The sequence below is a fragment of the Callorhinus ursinus genome, unplaced genomic scaffold (genome assembly GCF_003265705.2).
Source record: "Callorhinus ursinus isolate GAN/ISIS: 27379988/994484 unplaced genomic scaffold, GSC_fseal_2.0 scaffold12, whole genome shotgun sequence".
NCBI classification, from domain to species: domain Eukaryota; kingdom Metazoa; phylum Chordata; class Mammalia; order Carnivora; family Otariidae; genus Callorhinus; species Callorhinus ursinus.
The window spans coordinates 63,757,338-63,781,912 of NW_027397074.1; the positions used below are offsets into that span (position 1 = coordinate 63,757,338).

At 35.7% G+C, this 24,575-nt stretch overlaps 1 protein-coding gene across 4 annotated transcripts in view; it reads right to left on the minus strand.

Moving 5' to 3' along the window:
- Positions 1-796: 796 nt before the first annotated feature.
- Positions 797-24,575, minus strand: part of SLC13A1 (solute carrier family 13 member 1) — a 114,221-nt gene continuing 90,442 nt past the window's right edge. Inside the window, exons 16-18 of one of the 4 annotated variants that reach the window (XR_012380310.1) lie at positions 8,690-8,755; positions 4,140-4,369; positions 797-951 (exon numbers count right to left, since the gene is read on the minus strand). The gene's annotated coding sequence lies outside the window, so the exon portion shown is untranslated. Of the gene's footprint in view, positions 952-4,139; positions 4,373-8,689; positions 8,756-24,575 lie in introns of all 4 variants that reach the window. The other 3 variants (XR_012380309.1, XR_012380311.1, XM_025865820.2) reach the window with 3 other exon arrangements.

Here is a 24,575-nt window from a genome sequence, read left to right on the forward strand (position 1 = left end):
ATGGTCATTAGCATAATTATTATAGAAGTGTTAAGACTTCAGTCAAGGGTGACTGTGGCCAATCAGAATTTTTTAAAAAGTTGTAATCTGTGTCCACTTAACTCAATTGAATAGCCCAACATGCACTAAAGGCATAAGGAAATAAATGGGGTGTGGGGGAAATGGGGTGATATCGGTCAAAGGGTACAAATTTTCACTTATAAATAAGTTCTGGTGACCTAAGGTGCATCATGATGACTATAGTTAACAATACAGTATTGTACACTTGAGAGTTGCTGAGAGAGGAGATCTTAAATGTTCTCACCACACACACACAAAGGTAAATACGTGAGGTGACGGAAGTGTTAACTAATCTTATTGTGGTAATCATTTGACAATATATACATATATCAAATTATCACGTTGTACACCTTTATACAATACGTCACATCTCTCTCAATAAAGCTAGAAAAAGAAACAAAGAAAACAGATGAATACTAAGAAACCACATCCTTTAGAAAAAAGCAATCTGTGAGTGGTTGGCTCTAAGCACCTTAGAGAAGTAACAATTAGGGCAATATTCTAGCCCAGAGGCTGGGTAATTTTTGATGGCTGTTGGTGGAGGCAAACATATGGTGGGAACAATGTGCACAGGTATGGGTGAGTAATCCAGCAGAGACTGTGGATGAATGTTAGGAAATGAAGATCCAACTATTGGAAAGTGAGCTCCTTTCTAACTTACACTTTGTTTATATGACAATAAGTATGATTAGAAATACACAGAGATTTATACACAGAAAATTATTTTTTAAGCAACAGTTCTTTTATTTGTCAGGACAGCTGTTCCAATGGCAAGGATGAGCGTTGATATCCATTCAGAAACAATTCATCTCATTTTCCATTAACCAGCTTAGAGCCTGGTTTAAAATGCAGTTTATTTTATTTGTGTTAGGTCTTCTGGCTTCTGGGTGCCTAGAGAAACAGAACTCAAATTATATTCTAAGAGCAAGGTGGTAAGCAAGCTTCTCAACTTCCAAATGAACAAACAAAAGAACAAAAAGTACCAGGGGTGGGAGTTGGGGAGGGTTTGAGGTAGCAATGAAAACCAAAGTCCTTGGTTTTTGGTAAGAAAGCTCATTCTGTGATGTTTGGAAGTGGGGAGCAAACTAGCAGCTCCATCATTGTATATCATCAAAAAGAAGAAAACTTTTTCTCCTTCATGTCTGAGCATAAAGCAAGTACCCAGAAAGCAACTGCTTTTCTTCAGGTCACTTGAACCATATGGTGACTTGATTTCATTTGAAAATCAGTTTTGTGTTTTGATTACAATAGTCAGTAAGAACATACTGGAAAAACATACTGACATCATGCAGTTTTCAATGATTACTTATGTGGAGATCTGACTTAGAGGAGAAACTTCTCCCAACGAGGCCATTCTGTGGCTAACCCTTGTTGTATGCAGTGAAAATAAGTCCATACTCTGCCAAATTTTATTTTGTAGAATGTCATATGGAGACACTCTAGTTCAGCAGCAACTAAAATGGACCCATGACCAAGACAGCCTTAACATTCCTCTCAGCTTGCCTGACTTCAGACAGACTTCTTCCTGATTCCAGGCTCCTGACCTCTCTTTTCTCAGAGCATCTGCTTTAGGAAACATGTAAATTCTTTCTCTGCCCCTTTGAGATATAAACCTTTTAGAAGCCTTTTGCCAGTTTTAAACCCAGGAATGTATTTCTCCTGGAGCTGGGGGTTATTTCTTTAAAATGTAATCATCAAGGGGAGAGGGCCACAGTTTCTCTGGGAGAATAGGAGGCTAACTTTTAGTTCTGTGGGTGTATAGTAGCAAACAGAGATGGCCTAATCACAGAGAAAAACACTCGCAAACTCAGGAATAACTCAGTGGCTCCACACATCTCATTAACCAACCCTCCCTCCTGATGTCCTCCAGCACCCTTCCACAAGCTCACCGCAGTGCTTACAAACTCTCCTGCCTTTTATTTCAACGGACATGAATTCAAACTCAGTTCTGGCCTTGCTCTCCTGTTGCAATAGCTTTGCATAAAATCTTCCTTACTTATTCAACTTTGGTAGAACGTTTGCTTTGACACCCAAATGTGATTATCTGTGGTGGGCATGAAAGCCTCCATTGTCCTGACAAGCTGCTTCATATAATTAGTGTGACCAGAAGGGTTTTGGTGGAGGATGGGGACAGGCCTGGATGAGAAAAGAATTTATTTGCATGTAGTGAGAGGTCTCTACCACTTTGTCTACTCAATCTTAATGAAAACAATAGAACAAAACTGCAGATTACATTTCATAATTTGTGTAACTATTTTATTACAAGTAGTTTGACAATCTCTGGTGTTAATAATCCATTGTTTTGTTTCAGGAATGTTATTGGCTGGAGTAGGGAAGTGTGTTTATACCCCCTATATCCTATGGGTTGTCGGAGACAAAGAGAGAGAGAGAACAAGCAAGTGAGCTATGTTGGTACACCTTCATTCTTGCATACTTAGAAGAAATCAGTCTAGACTTACTGAAACCCCTGAGAGCAAATATCAGGAACCATATAAAGAAAGCCGCAAACCACGGGGAGCTTTCTGCCTTCATGTTAATTGCTTCAGACTTAAGGTAGTGACCCTAAGGAGTGTTATTTTTGGAAAAATCTTTGGACTTAGATTACATCCATTTGTAACTATCTGGTGGCTGTCCACTATGAATGGAGCTCCTTGAAATTCTTTAAAAACTAAGGAGTTGTGAAAATGTTAAACTCTCTTTTTCTTGAGACTTTTTGTTATTGTTTGTCCTACAAACCATCGCCAGCAGAATATGATTAAACCAATGAAAAAGGAGTTTGATTGTGGTGGTGATAATGGCACTGATGTGGGGAGAGGAGGGAAGTTTAGATAATACAAGGAAAAATAAAGATGGTATAATTGTCATCACCAGTCATTACCTAATTAGGCTGTCCTACTCTCTTAGAAATGATAATAGCAAATTTAATAGCTTTATTTTATGTCAAAGATGGATCTCACAGATAAGTAGCAAATTGCCTAATACTCTAAAATTCTAAGTAAATTTCCTGAGTTAAAGTCAGTCTTTATTGGTGATGAAATCCTTTGAGAATTCTGCAATGAGCTGGGTCTGGGAGGAGTGGGCTAGGAGAGGCTCTTGCTTATGACAAAAACAAACTTTGATGCCCAAAGAAAATAAAGAATTTTCTCTAAATCAATAGCAAATCAGAACCAGACACAAGTTGATCTTTTGAAGAACTCATAGATGTCAGAGTCTGTAACCGTTTGAAGTACTGCAGCTTAAGCTCAGAGGCTTTCTTTGAAGGTCTGGTCTGAAGCAGTTGCTTCACCTTTTGGAGGTTCCTGTGATTTCGATATCCTAAACTATATAGCAGATTAAACCTAATTCCTGTACCGCTTCAAGGTCATGAATACAAGTCTTTCACATGTATTCATTGTTTTGGAGAAAGTTCTTCCTTAGGGGCGCCATTGGAATGGATATCCCCCCTCTTCCCTGACAGCCTATCTTCTCTGAGAGATGAGTATAGAAGGTTGAAGTGTAGAGGCATCCCCTCTGTGGTCCCTCTCAAACTACTTCTGAGTCACTGTTTTTAGAAAGGCCAAACTTTAGCTTCCCGGTGCAGAAACTCCAACTCCACCATGAGGTTCAAACATGTTGTGAACATGTGTTTCCAGGGACAGATTGGGGGGGTGGGGGTGGAGCATGGAAGTCTCCTTTTGTTCCGGTTGCTACAAAGCTTCTGAGGAGTCCACTAAGTGCTTACAGAATCCATAAGAATTCTACATTGCTAACCCAAGGTTGCAGACTCTCATCTAATAAACATTAGAGATAATGTTTTCAAAACACTTTTTTATTGATAATACCTTATATGTTAGAGCTCTTAATCATTTAGAAAATATTTTCACAGGCATTATCTCAATCTATGAATTTCATAGTTACCACCCACCCATTCATTCTTGTATTTATTCAATCAATAATTTTGAGTAATTATTAAGCACTAGATATACCTATATGAGCTACATATTTATAAATGTATTTTTGAATTGAGGAAATTGAGGGTAAGTTTGATTAAATGACTAGTACAGCATCACAAGAGACTAACTTTTAGATCCAGGGCTTACACGCAGAAAGTAAGGCCAATCCAGCATGCTCCTCATGACTTTTAGATGTGAAAAGCTGTTTACTCTGGCAGGGCAAATGACTAAGACCCAGTGCTTGTTGCTGTTGATGTAAGTTTGAGCTTTAAGTATTTTTCTTTTTTTTTTTTTCCTGAGAAGCAAATCTTCCTTCCATGTAGATGGGAAGTCTAGCTCAGGAACCAGAAAAACATTGTGATATCTATGTTTCATCACTTCTAGAAGGCGAGGAAGTAGAAGAGAGAACTAAGTCAGGTACATAACGTCAATTTATATCTCCTTATGATACATTAATGGGTCTAAAATTATGTGATCACTATTCTTTGATTTGTATGTGCCCTGGAATGTTAGCCTCAAATAACACTTGTGCTGTTATTTGTTAAATACGTTTCTCTGAGAAGCTCACAATGTTAAAAAACTAGTCATCTTCCTAATTTTTATAACATTGTAGTAAGGAAATGGTGGTACAGGGAATTGAGATGATTTGGACAATGTCAGAAAAACTGTGAGACATAAAATGATATAACATAAACTGATTTAAATATGTTTGGATTTAATCAAAGTATCATATAACACAGTAGTGTTAATTTTAGAACTTTCTTAATTAATTCTTGATATATTGTATTAATTCTGGATGCACCTTATTGTTCTTTTAGAGAATATGACCATGTTTCAAAAGGATATAGTTGCAATCAACTTTTCTCCCAGTATTTAAGGAGTGCCAGCAAGGAAGCATTGCCATATATATTGGTCAGGGTAGACTAGGTTATGCCGTGGTAAAACAGCCAGGAATTCCAGTGGTTAAAGACAATAAAGGTATATTTCTGTATCAGAGCCAGGCAGAGGCTGGCTCTGTTCCCCAGGCTCATTCAAGGATTTTGGTTATGGGAGGTACCGACATTTCAACATCAGGTTTCAGGGTTTGCTGTAGGAGGGGAGCAGGGAGACGGGAGAATTGCACAGGAAGATTTCTACTGCCTCAACCTGGAAGTGACACAGGTCATTTCTATTCACATTTCTTTAGCCAAGACCAGTCCCACTGGCCTGCCTAAGTGCAAGAACTCCTAGGAAATTCAGTTTCCCGTATGTTCAAGGACAGGAGAACTGGATATGTGATATTTATCTCAGTATGTTTCTACTACTCACAGCACATTGATGGGATTTGAGAGTAGAGAAAGATGAAAGAATGTGTAAACCAATTGTCTAAATAAAAGAAAACACAACTGGCTACTTGACACTGTGTATAATTCTTTTTAGTTCAAAGTATACGTTTCTCAATCCATTTTTCCACATATCACTGATAATAAAGAATTTTTACAAAAAGAATTTCATTACATACTATATTACTCAGAGTTCTCTAGAGAAACAGAACAAATAGGGTGTGTGTCTTTGTATGGAAAGGTACCTATTTTAAGGAATTGACTCATGAATATTGAGGCTGGCAAGTCCCAAACCTGCTGGAGATCCAGAAAGAGCCAATGTTGTACTTCAAGTGCACAGGCCATCTGCTGCAGAATTCCCTCTTGCTAGGAGGAGGTCAGGCTATGGTTCTCAGGAATTCTCCTGATGAGGCCCATCCACATTAAGGAGGGTAATCAGCTTTATCCTAAGTTGCTATTTTAAGTGCTAATCTCATCCAAAACAACGATTATCACAGAATTATCCAGAATAATGTCTGACCACATATCTGGACACCATGGCCCAGCCAAGCTGACACATAAAATTAACCATCACACATACTTAAGTATATTTCCACCAGCTATGGGAGCAAAGAAGATGTGCTTGCCCTTATGACCAGTGCCTTCAGCATGAACTATTCTTTTATAGGCACATCCAGATTTATGATTTCATAAGAACCAATGTGTCTAGTAATAATCCCTCCAGAATTACTGAAGATCAGTTTGCTTTTAAATATTAGGCTTACAAATGAAGTCTAAAACCTAAAGGCACTGCTTCTCATTAGTTTAGTAAATTCCTTTATAGCATTAGCTCTTTTCAGATTTTTAATCACTAACCCATTACAATTTTCTTTCTTTTTTTTAAATGATTTTATTTATTTGAGAGAGAGAGAGAGAGAGAATGAGCACAAGAGGGGAGAGGGTCAGAGGGAGAAGCCGACTCCCCGCCAAGCAGGAAGCCAGATGTGGGACTCGATCCTGGGACTCCAGGATCATGACCTGAGCCGAAGGCAGTCGCTTAACTGACTGAGCCACCCAGGTGCCCCCATTACAATTCTCTATAGAAGTTTTCCTTAGATTTTTTTCTTCAAGTATGAAAATATTTCTACCCACTTAGATAAAATTTTAAAATGTGCATTAAAATTGGATTCCTTTCTATGTTAAGAATTAGGTACTTAGAATTAAATAGCATGTTGAAAAGTAGTAAGTGTATTGTTGCCTGAAGAAAAGTCATCCAACTTTTGTAAGTAGAAGAAAGGATGAAACTATCAACTATCACATAATAGCTGAAGCAGGGGACTTCATGAAATATGTTTTTCAATAATTTTTCTTTTGTAAAGAACACTGGTAAGGCACTTAATCTGTGTCTCTGAATTGATAAAACAAGTGTAATCATGTTGTCACGTATTTCTAGAGCATTGGATGAGGATTAACAAGATAATGTTGGTAAATTGCTTTGCAAATCTCAGATGAGGGGCAGTGGGTGAGAAAGTAGTTACCTAAGCACTGATTACAATATACTCGCATATGTGCAAACAAGTACACACACATCTAACGTACACAGATGTGTAGGTATGTATCAATGGGTCTACATGTTCCTGTGCCACCCGGAGCAGGGTTCTGGGGCACTTGGCACTATTGACATTTTGGGTCGGACAGTTTGTTCTGGGGGCTGTCCTGTGCATTTGAGGACATTTGGCAGCATCCCTGGTCTCTACCCATTGCATGCCAGTGGCACCCCTCACTTCCGTTGTGACAACCAAAGAATGTCTCCAGACATCATCAAATGTCCCCTGGAGGACAAAAATCACCTCTGGTCTAGAACGACTGATTTAGAGGGCTAAGACAGAACCAATGGCAGGGAGTTAAAATATGAGAAAATTCATAAATTAGGCTGAAAGGGAGCTTCTAAATTAGAAAGAGAATAAAACAGTTTTTTTGTAAAGTGATAGCTTAAGGGAGACTTTTTTTTTAGCTTGATATGCTGATCCCCCGAATTTATATCGGAGGAAAAAAGGACAAAAATGACTAGGATAATTTTGAACAAAATCGGCAGCGATTGCCCTTTTGGTTAACTATTATAGTAATTACGGCAGGGTGCTACTGAAACAGGAACAGACAAATAGCCCAGGGGAACAAGATAAAGAACCTAGAAACATACACAAACACAAGATGCCCCTTAACATTTGTAGGATCTAGTGCAAGAGTGCAAATGGAAACCCGTGTGCCATTTAACTAAGCTAGCAAACAAGTGAAATATATTTTATCTTTTTAATCTGACATATACACATTTATATGTATATATATTTGGAAGGCAAGATTTGAATTTATAATTCTTGGATTCCTGGAGTTCTGTCTCAGAATGTGGTGGTACAGGGGAAGCAGACCTCAGACTCCAGCTCCTGAATCTCAGCCTAACCCTGTCCTCTTCCCATTCCCAAAGGTCTCATGCACATTATGTGTGGACACCAGGACCCTAGCCTATACATCCAAGCTCTTTCCACGAATCCACCAACACAGCATCCACTTGGCCAGTCCTCAGGCCTATTGTGGTATGGTCTCTCTTGGGGGAAGCACACTGTGCAGGCCATATAGGTGGGCCCAGAGTTGTTTGGGCATGGAATTCTGGGATCCAGGGTATCTATCACTAGCTAGGTTTAAAACTGTGACATGGGCTCTTGCCTTGCTGTCTCTTGCCTTGCTGTCTCCTCTCACCACAGGAAGGGATGTGGCTGGAGGGGGACCACAGCAGACCCTTTGAAGCATGGGCCCTAAGCTAGAGGCTCCCCTTCTTGAAGTCTATGGTGGTATTGCACAAACTTACAGGGAAATGTTTTTATATGACAGAGGCTTTCAAACCAGTGGGGAAAGATAAGGGCATTCAACAAACAGTATTAGAATAATTGGTCATTTATATAGAAAATAAAATTATATCTTTTCCTTATAGCAGCACAAAATAAATTCAAAGCTATATTAAATACCAAAACATTAGAAGCAAAGCCTTAGAGCTTTTTTTTTTTTTTAAAATATAAGAGAATGACTATGATCTCAGAGAGAGTATCATGTTGAGCCACAGGGGAAAGTCAGACAGATGCAACACAAAATCTATCACCACACGTTCATAATTGATATCCTGGTGAGAAGTTTAAAAGAATATTTAGTTGCTCTGTAAACATTCACTAGAACACAGTTTAGGGCCTCAATTCAAAGATCTTAATTTGTTTTAATGAACAATGTAACTGTTATGGCCATCCTACTGAGGCAGGATTGACTGTCTCCCCTCCTCAAATTTAGTTCCTATGTCAGGCTAATAAGCCACACAAGCACCAAGAGGGTATGAAAAGTTGTATTACTCACATAATGAAGCTTTCTGGGGAGAGCAGGGCAGGCACCCAAGCGGATCAAAAAACCTAGAGGCCCAGTCTAATAATGAGAAAAAAACATTAGACAAATCCCAATAAAGTGACATTCTATAAACTACCTGACCAGTACCTTTCAACACTGTCAAGATCGTTAAAACAAAGAAAGTCTGAGAAATTGTTAGGTGAGCCTAAGGAGATAGGACAATTTAATGTGGTCTTATCCTGGAACAGAAACAGGACATTAAGTAAAACTAGGAAATGTGACTAAAGAATGTATTTTTGTTAATTATAATGTACCAATATTGGTTCATTAATTGTAACATACCATACTTATTAAGGTGTCAATAATAGAGGACCTTGGGTGCACACCATGAATAATTATACTGTCTTTGCAGTTTTCTTGTAAATCCAAAATTATTCCAAAAATAAATCTTATTTAAAAACGGTATTAAAACTTTATTTAAAAAAAACCTGGGACCAACAGGTAAATAAAAGAGATTAAAGTCCCTACACAGGGATTATTCTTCTAAGGGAGTTTGGCATGTGAAGACAGTCTTAGAAATCGATGGGGAAAATATTAGACTGCTCACCTTATATTACCAGGCCAATAGGTTTATTCATACTGAAAACTTAAACATAGATGCTTATCCTCAGTATTTACAAAAATACATTTTAAATGGATTAAAAACAAATGTTAAAAGCAAAACAAATATTTTAAAAGAAATTATAGGGAATAACTTTATAAGTGGAGTAGAGAAGCCTTTTCTTACGTAAGATACATATACAATAAAACATAAAGAAAACATTAATTTGGTAAAAATGAGGATTAAAAGCTAATTTAATGAGGGTTTAAATCTAAAATCTTCCAACTCGATTAAAAAAACAAAATAAACAAAGGCAAAAGACGGTCATTCACCAGGATAAGATATATGCAACTCTAAGCGTCAAAGGATTACAAGCAAGAATGTATAAAGAAATTCAACAGTTTAATAAATAGAAGCCAAACAACTCAATAGAAAAATAAATGGGAAAATATATGAACAGGCAATTAAGCGCACAAGGGGACATGAAGAAGGCTTTTCATTGCAGTATCTTTTGTTTGTTTTGTTTAAGCCTTTTTTTTGAAAGCTGAGGTGAGGATTTTATTTTTTTTTTAAGTTTTTATTTAAATTCAATTAGCCAACATATAGTACATCATTAGTTTCAGATGTAGTGTTCAATAATTTATCAGTTGGTATAACACCCAGTGCTCATCACATCATGGGCCCTACTTAATGCCCATCACCCAATTGTAATAACAAAACATTGCAAAAGATCTCAATGTATGTCAGTGAGGGAAAGGCAAATATTTCACGGACTAGTCTTACAGAGAGATATTTTCTGCACTCATTATAAACTAATGAAATATGTTATCATGTCATATTTTGAATATATATTGTTAAGGGAAATATATATTCTGAAGAAGAACGTATGAACATAAACAAATGACAAGCCAATTTAAAGTCATGTTTACCTAGTCATGAAAACAGATTCCTAAAATTATTTTTTTTAAAGATTTTATTTGTTTATTTGAGAGAGAGAGAATGAGAGAGAGAGAGCACAAGAGGGAAGAGGGTCAGAGGGAGAAGCAGACTCCCTGCTGAGCAGGGAGCCCGATGTGGGACTCGATCCCGGGACTCCAGGATCATGACCTGAGCCGAAGGCAGTCGCTTAACCAACTGAGCCACCCAGGCGCCCAGATTCCTAAAATTATTATGGCAAAGTTTTAGTTAATTTAATTTGAATAACAATAGAAAATACAAAAAAGATTTATTAAACAGTTTTTGGCAATTCACAATGATCTTTCTTTCAGTGACAAAAATTAGTAAAATTTTATTTTATTGACACTGGCAAAGGTAGTTTGGCAAAAATTGAGAAAATGACAAAATTTAGAATTAAACTTTCATTCAACTTCATACTATCTAGATTCCTTGAATTTATTAGGATTATATCTTCAGAAAAACGATATTTGTCAAACAATGTTTGAAGACAAGGACTGCTTTGTTTCATTTGTCATTCCTGCAACCCCAGTCCTCTGCCCAATTTCTAGAGCAGAGGACCCATTCTAGTACTGCTGAAGGAAAGCAGGGGGAGTGCTTCTCAGTCACTATAGTATAGATGCCTGACCGCTAGTTGTTAAGTCCTGGTGGGCTCCAATGCAGTGCTCTTGGTCATTTCAACATTATTCCCATCTACTGAATTATTTAATATTTTTGTCAATCTGATCAACTTAAAAAACATATTGTACTTGCTTTTTTAAATGTAAAATTTTAAAATGTATTTTGTTACAATAGCCATCCTTGTTTTCTGTAATTATTTATCTTCTGTAAGTTAGATTAATAGTATCTATAATTACAGCTAAATGTAATATATATTAGTGGTCCTTAACTGGGGTAATTCTGCCCCCCAGGAGATATTTGACATAGTCCAGAGATAACTATGGTCGTCACAAATGGAGGACGTTTGCTCCTGGCATCTGGAAGGTAGAGGCCAAGAAGGCCGCTACACATCCTACGGTGCCCGGGACAGCTCCTCACATAAAAGACTGACCTGGACTACAGTGTCAGTAGTTACGTTGTTGAGAAACCCTGATAAATACTGTAGGGAGAAGGAAAGACATTCAAAGACCAACGAGTAAACTAGTTCTCCCCATTGAGCCAGTGTGTAGCAAATCAGAATCTCCCAGAAGAAGAGACGTGAATGCACATGAAAGGGCTGCATGTTTTGTTTGTTCGTTTTCCTTCCTTCCCTCAGGAGGTTCGGCAGAAGTGCCCCTGTCCTCTCCCCTATGTTGTAAGGAATGAGAAGTGGGGCAGAGCCTGGCTCAGGGCAAACACTTACCTCCACAGTGATTAGAAGGAGTTTTTGCCCAGAATCGAGAAGACTAAGAGCAAGCCTAAAGAATTTGACTCAAAAGGGAATTAAAATCCTGAATCCCTTGGCTCTGCAACCCACAGATACATCATGCAGCTAACAAAGGAAGTGCAAGCATGCAGTCACCAACATTAGGAAGTGGCTCAGCACCCAGGAAAACCCGAGGTCAGATCCCATAGAGGGCCTGGGGACTGTATATGTACTTTCCCTTATCTATCTGAACACGAACAAAAACCATTAGATAAGCATGCAAAGGCACTGAGTGTAGCTTTAGTAAATAACACCAAATGAATGAAGAAGGAAAAAAATAATGAAAAAAAAATTCTGCGAGGGTCATTTATAACCTTCTACAGTCACTGGCAAGACTTTAAGTATATTAAAGGCCAAATAATAAATTATGTTTGGCTGCCTTTGCATATTTTTCCATAGGCTATGCAAATAATAATTGAAATTATGTTAATCTAATCTGTAGTGGCAATCTTAATCTTAACCATAAGGGCAAGAGGAAAATGCTGAAAACTTGTTTATCACTAATCTTGCTGCCGCTGAATCTGAATTAAATTAATTTTTCCACCTTTAACAAACTGGTAAGGCAAACATCAAATAACATCTCACTGTAGGAAGGTTAAAAATGTTTTTATGACTACTGTGAAATAAAATCTCTGCATCCAAAATATGTGAGTAAGCACATGGAAATCCCCCAGAACCATGCCTGCTGTACCGTAAAATGGGTGAGCTACTCTTTTTATTAATGCTGGGCCCCAAGGCAGCTTCGAGTCTAATAAGTGTCTTGTGACTAGCTGAGTGAGGGAAGTGTAAGTGCAGTGGTCTAGTCTAGAAGTCCTCATGGGACTGACTCTGCACATCAGGGGGACGTATCTGAGGGGAAACCTGGAGATACCAGGACCGGGAACAGTGAGTGCACAATTGTCATTCGTTGTGTTCAGCAAATGTTCTTCAAGCAACCGCTTTTTCCGAGTCAGGAAAAAACTAATCTGGCTAGGAACAGAAATCTGAGTAAGGAAAATCAGTGACACATGCCATCTTCTAGCAAGAACAGATGAGATCACAGCTTTTAGCCATGTTGAAATAAGTGAAGCGAAGCATGTACTGATTACAGTGAATCGGCTGAACATTGTATAGAATTCCACAGGAAAAGTAGCTCACGGAAAAAGTATTTGTTCTGATGATAACATCAGTAACATAAAATCAGCCTGGGACCTATAAAAATAAGACTGTAGGATCTTATTAAAGCACATAAAACAGGATCTGAACAAATGCAGTACAAAAGAAAATGTGTATTGAATCTAACCACAAATCAGCTGGTAGCAATAAATACTGACAGCATGGAGATGTTATTGGCAAGTAATATCTAGAACATATGTAACAAACACAACAACATAAAATATGGTTCACATTGTATTACCATTTATTAGAGATGTTTTTAAGACGTCTAAACATACGGGGTTATTTTGAACTATCTTTTGGTTATTAGCTACTAATTTTATTACATTGGGGTCATGAAGCATTGTCTAAAATCTATTTGTTGTACTTTATTGAGATGTTTTATGAAATAGTTTGTGATCAATTTGTGAAAAAAATAATGGGGAGATGGACACAGTTACAAATATAGTAGACAAAATAACAAGATCATATTGAAAATTTTATTCCAATAATATTGAAAACTAAGGGGAAAGTCATTCATAACAAAATTTTTAAAATCTGAATTGATTTATAACATCAAAGCAGAATCACATCTATTTACTAACCAAAAATCTAGTTGGGTAGAGGGATGGAGAGACGGACAGATATGTGATAAAGCAAGTAGAGTAAAATGTTAGTGGTAGAATCTAGGTAGTAGGTAGAAGGACCTTCACCAAAATTCCTTCAACTTGGCTATATGAGAACTTTCACAGCAAAATTTTGTGGGAAAATTCTAGGTATTTATATAGCCAATTTTTCTCGAGTCTCAGAAGAAAGATAATCTATACCTGATATAAATAACTCCAGGGAATTGAAAAAGTGGGAAAGATAACTTAACTTACATGATAAGAATATTGTAACCTTGATATGAAAATAAAGTTGGGCAAAGACAAAGAGAGAAAACTTATAAACTAATTTTTATATGAACATTGCTGCAAAACATAAGAAAATAGCTTTATGATATTGGGGGACAGGGACGTGTTTCTTAAATGAGTGTATAGAGTATATTCATAAAGGGCAAAAAAGACAAAAAACACAAAATCCTAAAGGAAACAACACATAAGTTTTACTATGTTAAAATGAACAATTTGGTTCAACAGTAATCCATCATGAAAAACAACAACAAGAACAACCACCGCAGTAGCCACAACAACCTGCCAACCAGCATGAGGACTGTTATCTAAAGTAAAGAATTACTATAAACCAATAAAAAGAAATAACAGAAGGTTAGGGAAACCCAATTTATAGACAATTCAAAGAACATGAAATTCCAAGGGCTGGCTAATAAATATATGGAAAAATGCTCAACCTCAGAAAATATTAGAAAAATGTTAAAGCAATATCAAGATAAATTTCCTATGAGAATGGCAAGAATTGAAATGTTTAACAACAAATGTTGAAAAGAATGTGGGCAAATGAGAACTCCTGTATATTGCTGTCATACTTGGAGTATAAATGAATACAATCACTACTGAAAGACAACTAGGCAATACCTAGTAAAATTGGAGATGTCCATACTCTGGAACTGAGCAATTTCAATTGCATTGATCTTCTCTAGAGAAATTCATATATGTGCACAATGAGCCATGTGCAAGACTATTACTAGGAAAAAAATATTGTCCATTATTAGAGGAGTTGATAAAAATGTGTTTTAAAATAAAATCTAATGCTATACAGAAATTAAAATGAATAAACTAGATCTACACATAGTATTACAGTTCCTAAGAAAAATATATTGTAAAAATGTACCCATAGAATGATAAAAATTATATAAAACTTAAAAAACACTCCAAACACAGTACTATAAATTGATTTTACATACACACAAATATAGAAAATGTATGATATCATGGATTAGATGGGAATGAGGTTAGTGATTACCTCTGGTGGCAGTAATGAGTTTTAGGGGGCTTTAGATATTATTTGGATCACTTATTTCTTTTGGAAAAAATATATGGAATGAATATTATAAATTGTTACTAATTTTAAAAATTTGCATGGTGGGTTCATGGGATAGTGGGTATACTGCTATTGTTACTGATATTTTCTGTGCTTTTCTATATATTTGAAGTATTTCATAATTAAAAATAGATAAAAACAATTGATATATATGGAATATATTTCGAAGACTATGGCCGTCATTCTTTAGATAAAATATTCAGAGTCAAGCCAGTAGGATACCAAACACCTGAACTAAAAGTGTGGCATTTCTCCTCCACTCTGCCCTCACCCCACCTCAACTCACCCCTACTTCTCACCCATAACAAGATTTGCTTTTCCTGAGTGATGTCTTGTGATTATTTTTATGGGATTTTATTATAGAGCATTCTAAGAAACAGCTCAGGAGCTTCACTATTATATAAGGGTAGGATCTTCTTTATCAGGAAGGTAAACAGACACCTGACTATATGAAATGTATCTTAAATGTACTGTAATGCATTTAGCTTCAACCGATTTTCCTGTATTTATTTTCCCTATGTATGCTCTTTCTTCCTCTATTTTTAAAAAATTGTCTTAGATTGTAATATCTATAATCTAATTGCAATCTTTCTTGGAAGGAAGTCCAGGGTAAAAGTTTAAAAATAAACAGATTAAAAGAAACTATCAAGAGGATTCAAAAAAGGAGTTGATTTTCTAATCCTACTCTTGTATAAAAACAGTGATCCATATAGGGAAAAATGTATTTTATAAGCAATAATAAAATAGTAAGGACTATTTTAAAATGCTTCCTGAAAAATAAATACATGCGTTATGTTTTGCAATCTCAATAGTTAACTACTATTATGACATTTTACAGAGAAACTGAGGGTTAGCGAGTTAAATAATCAGGCCAAAGTAATGCAACTGGGAATGGCAGTATTTGAGCCCTGGTATTTCTTTTTCTTCCTTCCTTCCTTCCTTCCTTCCTTCCTTCCTTCCTTCCTTCCTTCCTTCCTTCCTTCCTCCCTCCCTCCCTCCCTCCCTCCCTCCCTTCCTTCCTTTCTTTCTTAAAGATTATTTATTTATTTATTTGAGAGAGAAAGAAGAGAGAGAGCACGAGCGGGGGAGGGAGGGCAGCGAGAGAGGGGGAAGCAGGCTCCCGCTGAGCAAGGAGCTCGACCTTGGGCTGGATCCCAGGACCCTGGGATCATGACCTGAGCTGAAGGCAGAGGCTTAACCAACTGTGCCACAGGTGCCTTGAGCCCTGGTATTTCTTACTCCCGAACCAGGCTCTTAAGTCATATACACACATAAACACACACACACACACACACACACACACACACACACACACACTTTACTTTCCTAATCTTAAATTAGACAATAGTACTCTGGCAAATAATCTAAATCCAAAGGCATCTTGATAGTATTTATTTATTTAAAGATTTATTTATTTTAGAGAGAGAGAGAGCGAGCATGCCTACATGTGAGCAGGGGGAGGGGCAGAGGGAGAGAATCTTCAAGCAGACTCCCTGAGATCATGACTTGAGCTGAAATCAAGAGTTGAATGCTTAACCTACTGAGCCACCCAGGCGCCCCTTGATAATATTTAAATAATATTGGATAAACATGGTTCTATTATATTCTTTTATCTCCCCACTCCAGGCTTTCATTTGCCACTCATTCATTGAAAACAACTTGGTCATACCTTCTTTAAAATCAACTGATCAATGAGCTTTTCATATCAAAGATCTTTGAGCACCCACATTTATCCAAAAAGTGAAAATGTGGACTAAATGATCTTTTCCGGAAGAAAATTCTGATTTTTTCCCCCAAGAGTGACAGAAATATTTATTACAATGATACATTTTCACAAAGAATTCCTAGAACCCATCACAAGGTCTCACTTTAAAATAATACTTTGTACAACAGGTTGAATGAGCCCCCAACTAATTCTAACAGGAATCTCCCTCTAAATGGGAGTGGCAGTGGTGTGGGTGGGGGGGACATAGCTGATTTTCCAACTCTTCCTAGAATGTTTGTATAGATGCTGATAGGAATTAAGAACAAAACTTGGGAGACAGAGGGCACTATTAAATCAGCATTTGTCATATTTTTTCCTAAGGGATTTAAAAAAGGAGATTAGAAAATGTCAAGAAAATTTTGGAAAGTTTAATTCACAAGCTGCCATTTTTTCATGGAGAAGAGTTAGAAGATACGCTAAAGATTGCTTTGATAGTTCAGATATTGTTGCTTTGCCTCTTAGGAGGCACTTAACCAGACTCTACTAAGAATGAACAATGTGAAAATTCTTTGAAAACATGAAACTATGGTGTGATGCATCTTTCAATTCACACAGACATTCTGAGTGCATTATAGCCATTCAGATGGTAAGAATGAAAAACAGATGGATTGTGAAGAATAAAAAGAAAAAGAAAAAAATGAGGCTCAATACTGCTTCTGAACATGCACAGTGTTGCATCCATCTCTTCAGTTCACCAAAGTTCAGGTGTAGCTGAAAAGTGATGTCTGTACTTCTAACAGCCAATCTGTCAACAGCACCTTCCAACCCAACCTCCATAAGTTACTGTTTGAGTAGGACTCAGAACGATGTCAGTAATAAATATTTATAGCTACTCCCACAAAACTCTTACCACCTCACTAAGCGCAACATCACCAACACTGAAGAGGCGCTCAAGGCACGCCTTGCCAACTTGTGTGGCCAAAGACGCTTTAGGAATTTCAGTGGACCTTACAAGGACCTAACTTAGGGCAAAGCAAAGTTTGTTCCTTTTTAATGCTGAGTGATATTCTGCGGTATGGATGTGTCACAGTTTGCTTAACCATTCACACTTTGAGGGACAACTAGGTCATTTCCAAGTTTTGACTTTCACTAGTAAGCTGCTACAAACACTTGTATGTAGGTTTTTGTATGAACATACATTTTCATTTCTCCGGAATAAATGTCCAGGATTGCAATTGCTGGGTCATAGGGCAGTTTCATGTCCAATTTTTTTGCTAAGAAGCTGCCAATTTGTTTTCCAGACTGGCTGTACTACTTGTATTCCCACACAATGTCTGAGTGATTGAGTTTCTCCACATTCTCGCCAGCATTTGGTGCTGTCATTATTCTTTATTTTAGCCATTCTGACACGGGTGTAGTAATATCTCATTGTGGTTTTAATTTGCATTTACCTAATGGATAATGATGTTGAACATCTTTTCATGTGCTTATTTAACATCTGTATATGCTCCTTTAGGAAGTGTATCTTCATATCTTTTGCCCATTTCCTAATTGGATTGTTTACTGAGTTTTAAGAGTTCTTTATCCATTATCAGTATTATTTTCTGTGGTTTGCAAATATTTTCTCTCATTTTGTGGCTTGTTTTTTCATTCTCCTAATGGGGTATTTGTTGAGCAAATTTAAATTTTAAATTTTGATGTCCATTTATCAATTTTTGCTTTCATGGATTATACTTTTGGTGTTAAGTCTAAGAACGCTTTGCTAAGATCCGTGAAGATTATCTTCCATGTTTTTTTCTAAACGTTTTATAATTTTATGCATTTTACATTTAGAATTGTACATTTATGCATTTAAGTTCGTGATCAATCTTGAGCTAATTTTCATACAAAGTATGAAGCTTAGGTCAAAGTTTTGTTTGCTTTGTTTTCTGTTTTTGTCTGTGGATGTTCACTTCTCCAGCACCATTTGCTGGAAAGTTTTCCTCCATTAAATTGCTTTTGTATCTTTGTCAAAAATAGGCATATTTATGTGGGACTAGTTATGGTTGTTCATTCTGTGTCAACTATATATATCCATGTCTTTCCCAATACCACATAGTCTTGATTACTGCATCTATATAGTAAGTCTTGAAGTTGGGTAAACTATTTAGTCTGGCTCTGTTGTGACATTCAAAAAGTCTAAATTTAAAGTCTATTTTAAATTTTTTTGAGTGTTCTTATTGGATATACTGAGCCACTTTACTACTGATTCAATGTGCATAACGTTTGGAGAATAGATTCAGAGGAGATTGAATAAGATGCAATAGTAATATTATAGCAAGTAGTATTTGTGTGTTGAGTTATCATCTCTGCTTTCCACATAGGTTTTCCCAGGAAAACCCATCAAGGATTACTAGTTAAAAATGCTCTTTCTTGGAAACTTGCTTTATATTTTGTAAACTACTTGGCTAATGACAGATTTTAAAAAGCAAGCTACTAGAAATGTTCCAAAGTGCTTTAGAGAATTGTATATAGTTGTGTTTCTTTGTTTATATTCTTTAGTCAAATGAATATATGAAGATAAAGAAGATAGATATAGGAAATGGAATGTACATAGTGGCCAGTGGGACTTCTGTCTCCATGGGAAGACTGAGGTTCTTTATAACCTTTAGAATTCTGGATTTATAAAAAAAAAAAAATGGGGAAGTAAATACAAGTAACAGTAGCCTTCAGTAATATATTAACTATAAAACTACTTTTAACTCAAAGTATAAAATCTCTAGCACATTAAATCACACATACAGTCCTGACTACAGATGCAATAAAAGAATTCAAATTCCAGTTCTGATGATGAATTCTGGCCCTATTTAAATTCTAAGGAGGCCCCATGAGTAGGTTCTGTATGGAGGAGGATGAGGGCATGTAAGAGGAACCTACTGGATTCCCTGAGGAGAGGACTGCTTGATCCCAGTGGACCCCCAGCTCTGACCAGAAGCAATTACTTTCACAGCTGAGATGGAGATTAAAAGTTTATGGAAAACAATATCAAGGACTGTAGTCAAGAATAACTTTTCCCAGACCCTGAGGAATAACCTGTCATTATTTATTATTCATTTGACATTTGTTAGATGATCTACCCATAAAGCTCTGTGGCTGTGAAGATAAAATATTCTTGTCAGACCACAACCTCTATTAGAGACCTATCCTCTCAGGTTGAACTTACTTTGGGGCTGAATTGTTCTCTGAACAATTAACCCAAGATTTTAAATTTGTTTACCCCTTTATTATTTTTACATATAAACAACAACAAAAAATATGAGTTACATTTGTCCCAGCATACTTTCAACTACAGCCATAAAATCTTCCGTTTTGAATTAAAAAAATTAAAAATACATAAACAATTTAAGACATTAATATTAGGTAGCTATCATAGTATTGAAGTTGAAGAAAAAACAGAAAGGGTGTTCTTACACATTTTTTCTATGTTCTAGACTCACTTCATCTTATATGTTAAACTAGAATGCAGGTCTGACCATTGTCCTCCATTTCACATTTGTATTATTTAAGTGCCCTTTAGTTATTTCTTCTTGAGTCTCTCATAAGTAGTGAATAAATCTCAAACTCAACAAATTCAAAATTGCATTCATGAAGTAACCCTCTCTACTTCTGAATACCACCAAAGAAGCTCCTCATCTAGTATTTACTCTTTTATTTAAGAGCTGCATTATACACCAGTGATTAAAATTGGAGACTTCAGAACCATTAACTCAACTTGTTCTGATTCCAACCTTACTAGGAAAAAAACAAAAAGGATTATAATTAAATCTGACTCTTCTAGATACTTCCACTTTTGGCAAAATGCAGCCTGAGAGACAGGATTTACCCTCTGCTAAAACAACTAAAATAGGAAAAATTATACGAAACAGCAGTTTTCAGACATTGGACATCAGGTGACATAGGACAGTGAGTTCTGAAAGAGAGTCCTATGATTATTCCAACTTAGAACAAGGGGAGAGTTTCTAGGCAGCAGTTCAAAAAAAGGGGGAATCCAGGCAGATACTGGTGATCACATGTTGAATAGATGGAGCTGGGAGTCTGAAGAGGACCGGTGGTTATAGTTTTCAGGCAGAGTATCAGAAAGGAGAAACATGCACAGACATGTGCAGAGAGATCTCCAGGAATCCTGTCTGCTATTCTGCTGACTACTGATCAACACAAGTCTCTTAGGAAACTACCTGAGGGTGCAGAAGAACTAATTAAAATTGTTACATGGAAACGATTCCAAAAACTAACACAAGGCTGGGAATAATTCATGTTCCCACCAGCTAGAATGGAAATCCTTAAAATCAGTGGAGCATCAAGTACAATACTCAAAAGGGTATTATTGCCTTAGTACTGAGGCAAATGTAGCTGTAGACTAAAGGGTTTTCTGGTCTCACCCAATAAATCTTAAGAGCAAACCTTAAAAGGATCAAACTGTTTCCAAATAATGCAACTGTGCCCCAGAATAACATTCAAGTATATAGGAAAAAAATAAAAATAAATAATAATATCTGGTATTAAACAAAGCAAAATAAGCAATGCCTTTTTTTCAATTGAAAAAAAAATTACCAGGCAGGAAAAATCTGACTCTTAAAAGAGAAAAATCAAGCAATAGGCATCGAAGCAGAAATGACATATATGATAGAATTAGTAGACAAGAACATCAAAAGTTATTAAAACTATATTATGTATGTTCAAGAAGGTAGAGAAAAATATGAGTATGCTCAATAATGACAGGAAAAATATAAAAGACCCAAATCAAATTTCTAGGGTTGAAAATTACAAAGTTTGTGATGGAAAATATACTTGATGGAATTAACAGAAGATTAGGCGATGCAGAAGAAAGAATTGGTGAACCAAAAGATGTAGCAATAGAAACTATCCAAGATGATACACACAGAGAAAATGATGGAAAAAACAAAAAGCAAAAACAGATTCAGTGTACTTTGGGATAATTTCAAGTGACCAAATATGTTTATAGTTATAGTCCCTGAAATAAAAAGAGTAGAGAGAATATTTTAAGGAATAGTGGATGAAGGTTTTCTAGATTGATTTGATTTTTAAAAAAACTCTATATATACTTTGAAGCCTAATGAATCCTGAACACTAGAAACAAACAAAATTACATCAACGTACCTCACAATTAGATTGCACAAAATCAGTAATAAAGAAAAATCTTAAAAGCAGCCAGAAGAAAAAAAAAATACACATTACATATAGAGGAACAGAGTTACAAATTAAAGTACATTTCTCATCAAAAAGAATATAAACCAGAAGACTGTGACACAACTTTAAATTCCTGAGAGGGAAATACTGTCAATCTAAAATTCCATTCCAAGTGAAAATATTCTTCAAAAATGAAAGCAAAAATATACTTTTTCAACTTACAAAAGCTAAAGAATAAAAATTATATCTGGTAGAAATTGAAATAACAAGCCTATATAAAAGTAATGAAGAATGTGGGGAAATATAAAACAATTTTTGATATTTTCAAAAGATATTTGACTATTTAGATAAAAAATAGTAGCAATGCATTTTTGAGTTTATGATACATATAGAAATAAAATATATGACAACACAAAGTGGTAAGGGGGGGTTATAGGTATAGACTAATATTGTAATTATATAATTATACAATTATATTACTTAAAGTAAATTGCGGTAAGTTAAAGATGTATACTATAAATCTTCAAGCAACTGCAAAAATTACAGTAAGTCAAGAAATGAAATAAAATTAAATAGTAAAAAGTATTAAAAAAAAAGTAGTCAATTAATCCAAAGGAGGGCAGGATAAGGGGAAAACAAAGCACAGAAAAAATAATATAGAAAAAAAATCAAAATGGTAGATTTAAATGCAATTATACCAATAATCACTTTAAATATAAATGGCCCAAACACCTAAATTAAAAGACAGAATCTGTCATATTTGATTAAAACATAAGAAAACAAGCTTCAATTATATTTCTTACAAGAAACTCACTTTATATAAAGACACAGTAGGTTAAAAATAAAAGGCTGGAGAAAGATAACCCATGCTAAAACTAATTTAAAAAGTTATAATACTTATATTAATATCAATATATTTCAGAGTGAAGAATATCAACATTGATAAAAAGCATTATATAGCGATAAAGGCATAGAGTGCATAGCAATTTTAAACACTGGCACACCAACCAAAAAATAGGACTTTGATAAACATAAAGCAAAACCTGATAAAAATGCAAGGAGAATTGACAAATCCACAATTATCGGCTAAGATTTCAACATTCCTCTCTCAATATATAACTGATAGAACAAGTAGGAAAAGAATCAGTAAGAATATAGACTACGAGAAAAAGTAGCAACCAAGTTGACCCAATTGACACTTTAGAAGTGTCAATTTAGAAGACTCTGCCTAACAACAGCAGAATACATATCATTTTTAAGGCAGAATATTTATCAAGATAAACAATTTCTTTCATAAACAAATCTCAGTAAGTTTAAAAGGATTTAAATTCTACAACTCTTGCAGATAAGAGAAGAAAATGCTTCCTAACTCATTCTCTGAAGCAAAATTACCCTAATACAACAACAACAACAAAGTAAGAGAGTTATAGACAATGCCCCTCCTGAACATTGGTGCAAAAATTCTTAACAAAATATTAGTGAATAAAATCTAATAATAAATAAAAATACAAAATATCATGTTCAAAGTTTGTTTAATTCAATGTAATTTAGCATATTAACAGACTAAAAAAGAAAATCGTAAGATCACCTCCAAAGATGTAGCAAGAGTATTTGGCAAATTCTGACATCCATTCCTGATTAAAACACAAACAAACAAAAACTCAGCAAACTAGCATTAGAAGTTTCCTCAATCTGATAAAGAGGCTCTGAAAATTCTACAGCCAACATTCATAATTAATGGTAAAAAAAAATGCTTTGCTACTAAAAGAAGAAAAAAGACAAGGACATCCTTTTTTAAAACGATTTATTTATTTGAGAGAGAAAGATCGCAGGGGGGCGGGGCAGAGGAATAGGGAGAGAGAAACCCAAGCAGACCCCACACCGGTTGTGGAGCCCAACATGGGGCTCTATCCCACAACCTTGAGATCACAGCTTGAACCTAAACCAAGAGTCGGACACTTAACTGACTGCACCACCGAGGCTCCCCAGAAAAAAGACAAGGATACCTTAAGATAAAATGAGAAATAAAAGTATCCGGATTGGAAAGGATGAAATATCACTGAGTTTATTCACAGAAGATATTATGTACAAAATCTTATGAAATCTATATAAAAAAAAAAACCCAACTAGAAATAATAAGTTAGCTTAGTGAGGGTGCAGGTACAAAATCAATTTATAAAAATAAATGGCATTTCTAAATCCTGGCAATTCAGAAATTCAATTCAGAATTGAAGCTAAAAAACAAGACCACTTACAATAGCATCAAAAAATGAAATATAGTAATATTAAAAATATGAAACACTTAGGGATAAATGTGCTTAAAGATGAACAAGACTGTACATTGAAAACTCTATAACACTGCTCAGGGAAATTAAAGAATACCTAAATAAATAGAGAGATACAATGCGTTCATGGATCAGGAGACTCAAAATTTTTAAGATGTCAGTTCTTCCTAAGTTGATTTATGTGTTATGACTAGAGTTCATTGGGTTCCTGTTCTAGTCTCAAAAATTTTTGCTTCTGGTACACAGCTTATTTTAATTGTCAAAGGTAGTGAAAGTCCCTAAACTCCATCAAGAAGTGTTAAGGAAGGAAAGGAAGCTAGTCTGGAAGGCCAGCATTCTAACAGATACAAAATTGTTCCAGGAATTAGTCTTTCTTCAAACCAGAAGCAATTTCATGGCAGTCATTTTAAGATAAATCAAACTTCCTTTATTCAGAACATCTCTTCTTCCCTAAGCTTTTCCACCAAAAATTTCCCCCACTCTCTATCAAGATGACTTGGGAGTTTGAAAGCCACTGCACAAAATATAAGGTATTTCATTTTCAAGCTTTATTTGAAAATATATCCATAGGCCATAATAGAATTTGGAGTAGATGTATATTTGTAATTTCTTTGTGTAGAAGCACTGTA